The sequence below is a fragment of the Hippocampus zosterae genome, chromosome 13 (genome assembly GCF_025434085.1).
Source record: "Hippocampus zosterae strain Florida chromosome 13, ASM2543408v3, whole genome shotgun sequence".
NCBI classification, from domain to species: domain Eukaryota; kingdom Metazoa; phylum Chordata; class Actinopteri; order Syngnathiformes; family Syngnathidae; genus Hippocampus; species Hippocampus zosterae.
In genome coordinates this window covers 22,464,813-22,471,624 of record NC_067463.1, presented here as the reverse complement: position 1 = coordinate 22,471,624, position 6,812 = coordinate 22,464,813, and the positions used below count along the sequence as shown (strand labels likewise).

At 49.3% G+C, this 6,812-nt stretch overlaps 2 protein-coding genes across 3 annotated transcripts in view; one reads left to right on the top strand and one right to left on the bottom strand.

Moving 5' to 3' along the window:
• The window catches only part of LOC127613565 (ras-related C3 botulinum toxin substrate 2), a 185,320-nt gene that overhangs the window by 23,383 nt on the left and 155,125 nt on the right, over window positions 1–6,812 (bottom strand). The window lies entirely within an intron of this gene.
• Window positions 11–6,812, top strand: part of LOC127613528 (voltage-dependent T-type calcium channel subunit alpha-1I-like) — a 77,530-nt gene continuing 70,728 nt past the window's right edge. Inside the window, exon 1 of the mRNA XM_052084608.1 lies at window positions 11–136. The gene's annotated coding sequence lies outside the window, so the exon portion shown is untranslated. The remainder of the gene's footprint in view (window positions 137–6,812) is intronic.

Genomic DNA, 6,812 nt, shown 5'->3' with positions numbered 1-6,812 from the left:
CTGGCCTGGCGCTAAACTGGTCTTGAAATTGAAACTCCCGTGAGATGACGTGAGTGCTTTCCATAAGTCCAGTCCAAGTCCAACACCGCGATGCTTTTGGGCCACTCTTTGGGGTTCGGGAAAATAGTTGAGTTGAGTTGAGTGGAGGAGACTGGACTGTCTCGGAGTTGTTTGTGTAGTTTGTTCCTTTGTTGTGTGTTCACCCCCATAGAATTCCCCATTTTGTGATTTCCTCTCTTGATTTTCTGCTAGGTGCATTATGTTTGCTTTTCGGGGTGTCATTGTTGATTTACGTTTTCAGGGGCGGTCGTTGAACAGCTCTCGAGCAGAAGGCAGGCACTCAGACGGAGAAGGATGTGTCCGTTGTTGCTTGAGTTCAACAAATTAACAAAGTGTACGTTTGAAAAAGAACCAACACGACAGCTCTCTTTGTTTCGGAGCTGCAACACTTTGTCGCTCTCATCCTTTTACGGTGTCTGATGGACCACAGCGTTGATTTGTCCGGAGAAGTATAAACCATGGTTCCGTATTATGACTATCGTATTGCAAAAGAGCCCATTTTAACTGGCGAAACCGCTTATCTTGCTATGTGCGGACCTTAAAACTGAATACAGTACTTGCATTTTTGATACGTTGTATTGATTTGTGGAGCGCTAAATAAATTGAGCGGCGAAATCTGAATCTTTTGCTAAAATAATACCTAATGAAGTGTCCAATGAGCGTATCTACACAAAAGTGGTTTTGTTTGGTCTCGCCATGTAGAGGTGACGAGAGCAAACGTTCATTAATTGACTTGGATTGGTGACGGAGAGCAGCAACAATCTCATTACGCCCTCAGACGCGTGGCCAGTATTTATTCAAGAGCGTGTCATTACCCTCACCTCGCTCTCTCGCAGCCCAAACACAACAACTGCAGCCATTATTTTAATTTGGTGGCATTGTCATCTGGTGCCAAACAGCAAATTAAAAAGCGGGGGTCGCGTTTACTCAATTGGTAGGATGTAATTATTCGCGTCCGAGACCTAGATGAGGTTCTGTAAGCAAGCGAAGGTAATTGATTTCGCCCCTTAAAGAGCACAACAACACAAGGACAAACTTCAGGCTAACTGAAGGCTTAAGTGCCTTGGACGTTTTACAAAATCTCATCATTGGAGATGAAATGGACAGCCCTTATATGCTCTTTTGTGTTTACAAAAATGTAGATTGAAGACTCGAAATTGTTGAATGTTTACAAAAACGACTACTTGGGTTGGGGACCACTACTCTAGACCATCAATCTTTTTAACCCTTAGCAACCTTTCTTTAAAATACCCTATCTCAAAACCCTACTATGGATTGACACCTTTACCAGTAAGATTTTCAACCCCCCCCTCACCCCCCCTGTAATTTAATCGCCTTTTCCCTTTGGCTCGAGTTTCCAACCTGTCGCCGCCTTCTTCCCATCCAAAGCTGACATGTTTGCCTTCAGCCAACGGCGTGTTAGCTCTCGTTGGCATTCAACTGCCAGCCATCATCGTTCACAGACGCGGCCCCCCCCACCCCCTTCCCAAGCACCCGCCTGCTTGACTGAGCTCTCATTGAGCACTGCCATTAAAACAAAAGCATCACTTTTAATGCGACAGCCGGCAATCTAAACGGAAACGAGGACCGATGTGGCCATAAAGCTCCCATGTTTGATGAAAACAAGAAAAGGTGTGCAGCAGGTGAAAGACTTGGATTGATTGCTTGCAAGTTATCACATAACCTGGGATGCACATTTTGGCCTCAAGTCCATTTTGTCAGTGCCATTGCAAAGCCTAAAGAAACGCGCATATTTTGGGGACGCCGTTAGACAGGTGAGGAAACATCACTACTTCTACTCAAAACCCTAACCCAGGCTCAAAACCTTACTTTGAAACCATCACGAAAGTTTCAACCCCTACTTTTGGTACTATGGGAAAAAAAACAAATACGTTCTATCACATCGTCTTTTTTGAAATGCGATTATAGGTGAATTAATTGCCGTTTCTATTTCATACTCCTATTTTCACCGCCATTTTATGCTAACGATACCCAAAGCAGACAAACTTAAGGAACGCAGTTATTCCGCATGATGTGTCTCAAAGTCCACACCTTTACGTTGTCACTACAAGTTGTTTGGGACGACGTTTTGCTTGCACCTCCGTTGGGAAAAAAAAAAAAGGTGAGAGGCTTTCAAAATACCGTCTTTCTGAGGCCCGCTTCGAGTTTAGGTTGTTGCATTCCATCTTCTCGCCAGCAGATGGCACTAAACTCAACACAAATGTTCAACAATAGACATCTTTATATAATACAATACATGCTGATTTATAGTTAAAAACGACTGCAAAATGTGACTTCAAAACCTTAATCCAGACTTGAAACCCACATTTTAAAACACTAATCCTGACTTGAACCCCGACTTGAAAAGCCTCATTCTTGTGAGAAGCCATCACCCCGACCCCAACCGCTAACCTTATACTCTTGTCGAGTTCACTGAGCTGCAGTCTCACAACATTTCCTGATTTAACCTACGATGATGATTTGATTTATTGATCTTTTTTTTTTGGGGGGGTGTATTTTGAGACACATGGTGTCACCATGGCGGTGCGTTTCATACGCGCGACACCCGCATTAATGCAGCACAATGACCCTCATTTGAATACAAAGGCGATTCATCATGGGTAAAGACCAGGTCAGCATGGGCCAAGGATGGCAGGATGAAGAAATGCTGGACACACACACACACTCACACACACACGTGCACAGTAGCAGCAGGAGTGTTGAATAATTCACCGGGGCAGAAGATTTTTTTTAAGTCTGTGTGTGTGTGTGTGTGTGTGCGCGTGCGTGTATCGCTCATATGATGCATTAGCTCATGTGTTGAACAATTAGTTAGCTGTCATGGCTAAATATAGGAATGCTTCCATATTCTGATGGTTAAATGAGAAAGAAATGAGCAAGAAAAATGAGAAATTGCATGACGAGGTGCGCACAATGCAGTAGATTGACACAGCAGCCGCAGTCCAGTTGATACGAAATGGCCAGCCGCCAAATTAGTTTCTCTGCGACTTTCACTGAGCCACATAAGCTCACGATCACTCGTGCGAGAGACAAGGACGCGATTGTCTCTCTGGTCGACTAATTTTGCTAAAATAAAAATAAAAAATCCTCCAAATCTGAAACCATGGTCCTCAGTCGAAAAAGGGTGGAGTGCCCCCTGCGGGTCGGGGAGGAGATCTTGCCCCAAGTGGAGGAGTTCAAGTATCTTGGGGTCTTGTTCACGAGTGGGGGTAGGAGGGAGCGGGAGATCGACAGGCGGATCGGTGCAGCGTCTGCTGTGATGCGGACGTTGTATCGGTCTGTCGTGGTGAAGAAGGAGCTGAGCCAAAGGGCGAAGCTCTCAATTTACCGGTCGATCTACGTCCCAACCCTCATCTATGGTCACGAGCTATGGGTCGTGACCGAAAGAACGAGATCCCGGATACAAGCGGCCGAAATGAGTTTTCTCCACAGGGTGTCCGGGCTCTCCCTTAGAGATAAGGTGAGAAGCTCGGTCATCCGGGAGGGGCTCCGAGTCGAGCCGCTTCTCCTCCACATCGAGAGGAGCCAGATGAGGTGGCTTGGGCATCTTATTCGGATGCCTCCTGAGCGCCTCCCCGGTGAGGTGTTCCGGTCATGCCCCACCGGGAGGAGACCCCGAGGAAGACCCAGGACACGCCGGAGAGACTATGTCACCCAGCTTGTCTGGGAACGACTCGGGATCCCCCGGGGAGAGCTGGACGAAGTAGCTAGGGAGAGGGAGGTCTGGGCTTCCCTGCTAAAGCTGTTGCCCCCGCGACCCGGCCCCGGATAAGCGGTAGATGATGGATGGATGGATAAAAATAAAAAAACTTTTTCTGTTCCGCACTACTGGGCATATTTTCGGATGCGTGCGCTTGTGTTCGAAGTTATGGTTTGGCCTTTTTGGAGTTTTTCTTTAGTTGCGGTGGCGACACTTTCTGCCGGTTTCCTCCAGGTTAGGAAGTCAGATGTGGAAAAACTGATTTTGACCCACGAGGAGAATACAAAAAAAATAAATAAAAAGAAGCTTTTGTTTTTGGACTGCTCATTGAACGTCATTAGAACATCTTGTCCATTAATGAGCTTCACTGCTGCTGCCTTGTTGCAGAGCGGGTCCGACACCGTCCAGGTCATGCGGTGGCATGTTGTTGCCAGGGAAACCAGATGGTGGGTCCGCGGGAGCCATCCCAACCTACCCAACCCCCACCGCCACCAACACTCTGATGCACCAGGACTTTATTTTAACCTGAGCGACGCAACGTTCACCTTAAAAATGAATCATAGCTACCTAGCTTGCATACCCGCACGCCGGGACACTCGAGCTAGCGTCACGTAACGGCAAAAATCTTGTCAAAGTCTCATAAGATTTTCTTGTAAGATTTATCCTTACGTCGGAGGTTCGGATAACGGATGTATATTCTTCTACCGCACCATTTTTGATCTCCAAATGTCCCGAACGAGCTCACCCGGGAACAAAACTTTCTTCCTCTCCCCCTTTCACTCATCTGCTATATAAAAGCATTTGTAGCTGGGATCAGAACACAGCAACTTTTGCGATAAACTCTCCCAGGAGCTGCCAGACGCCGATCCGTCTCGTTTAGCTGTCGCGCTTAACCCACTGTTAGACGGCCCGACCGGCGGCGCTTTCGGCAATAAATTACGGCGTACGGCGTTAAATGTCAGCAGGGGGCGGTGATAGGAGGCGTGAGGGGAAAAAAAAACGGGGGAACGTCGGGAAGACGAAGAGGGACGTGGCGCACCGAGTAGATAAGACAAAAGGGACCCGTCGAGGAGGAGGAGGGGGAGGAGCCAGCTCCACTGGCTGACATTTGGCTCGGGAAATGACAGATGCCCGCTGATCGGCCTCCTTTCAGCAACTGGACGATGCGGAATGACAGGAACTTAAAAAAAAAGATTTTTAAAGAACAGCTTTCGCATCTTTTCCCCTCTCAAGTATCTCCCCAGCCACTTCTTCCAGCTCGTCCCAGGGAATCCCGAGGGCCAGCCAGGAGACGAAGCCTCTCAGGCATGTCCTGGGTTGTCCCAGGGGCCTCCTGCCGGTGGGCCATGCCCGGAACACCTCAGCCTCGCCCAGGAGGCATCCAAAATGTGATTCCCGAGCCACCTCATCTGTGACAAAATTGTGTGTTTTTGTGTTTGTGCGTTGCTTCCCTGGAGCTCCTTGAGGATGAGGCAGCTACGTCCGCCGCGGCTGCCCAGGTAGGGGGTGTCAAATCTGGGCTTCGCATCCGAGAAAGGAGCCGTGATGTGAGAGCAGCTGGCCCGAGGCGGGCCTCTTTCTTGCTGTACATGCGCAGTCATGAATAATGTATGTGAGCGCAGCCGGATAACGGCGGCGTGACAGATGTTCAGTGAAACATACAAGCCCACACGTGCACGACCACACGCCAGTGCGGAGTTGGTGGCCACGCGTCAGGGAAAGGCACAACCCTCGGACTGAAGTCTCGGCTGCAAAGCTCCATTGAACCATGCGTGTGCAGGCGTGCGTCACGTATGCCAAGTATGAAGGTCTTGATGAGCCAGCCCTGGCAGGAATATTAAGATATTCTTTCATTCAAAAAGTCGAGCCGTTTGTCCTCCATATCGAGAGGAGGCCAGATGAAGTGGCTCGGGCATCTGATTAGAATGCCTCAACGGTGAGGTGTTCTGGGCATGTCCCACCGGCGAGAGTCCCCTGGGGGACCACCCAGGTCACGCTGGAGAGACTATGTCACCCACCTGGCCTGGGAACGCCTCGGGATCCCCCGGGAAAGAGCTAGAAGAAGTGGCTGGGGAGAGGGAAGTCTGGGCTTCCCCGCTAAAGCTGCTGCCCCCGCGACATTCTTTGATTCTACTTAATCACACGTACCTACCTACTCTCCCTCCACATTTTCATCCTGCCGAGCTACCGACCCTAACTACCTCCCTTCTGCCCTGGCCACTTCCTTAACATTTAACTGGACGTCGTTTCCCTCCCAGTTCTCCATCACGCCTTTTCCCCACCGTCTTTCTTCACTTTTTGTGAACTATCTGCCCGCCTTCCTTCTGCCCACTGTTTTTAGCTCCTCTCAAAGCTAGCTACCAAGCCACCTCTCTTCCGTCTCTCTCATCTACTTTCCAGTACCTACGGACACGACTTGGATCACAGCGACCGCATGCATCCGGAGCGATCCGGATGGCCAGGGCTCTAGCTCTGATTTTTCCTTATCACCCCTGACAGGTCCCCTGTCAACTGCTAAGTGTGACTGGTAGAGAGCTGACGGGTAACTCTCGACCGACGTTTCCGGTAAACGCTCTTTAGTATGGTGAGGTTTGCGGGGGGACTGCGAACATCTTGGCTGCCCGCTCGGCGGGTGGCTTTCAGAAGGACGTCCAGACCAGACGGGCAGATGGCAAAACGGGCCGAGCGCCGGCCACTCGAGCTGACGAGCGGAGAGCGTCACATTTAATTAGCGTCACAGCGCTAACTGTCAAGGTGTGACGCTTCAAAGGGCAGACCCGGACAAAAAACGTAGAGAGGCGCTCGCTGATTTTCAAATGTACCGACGGCAACTGTAGCTTTGGAATCTGAGTTTGAAGTCAAGGTTATGGTTTCAAGGTAAGATTCTAGTTTCAACCAAAATTTCAAAAATTGGGGTCGGAAACCGAGGCGGAACTTTGAAATTTTGCTTTCAAGCCCAGGTTAAGTTTTCAAACCAGGGCTAGGATTTCAAGTTCGTGTTCGAAGGTCGGGTTCGGGTTTCAAGCAGAAG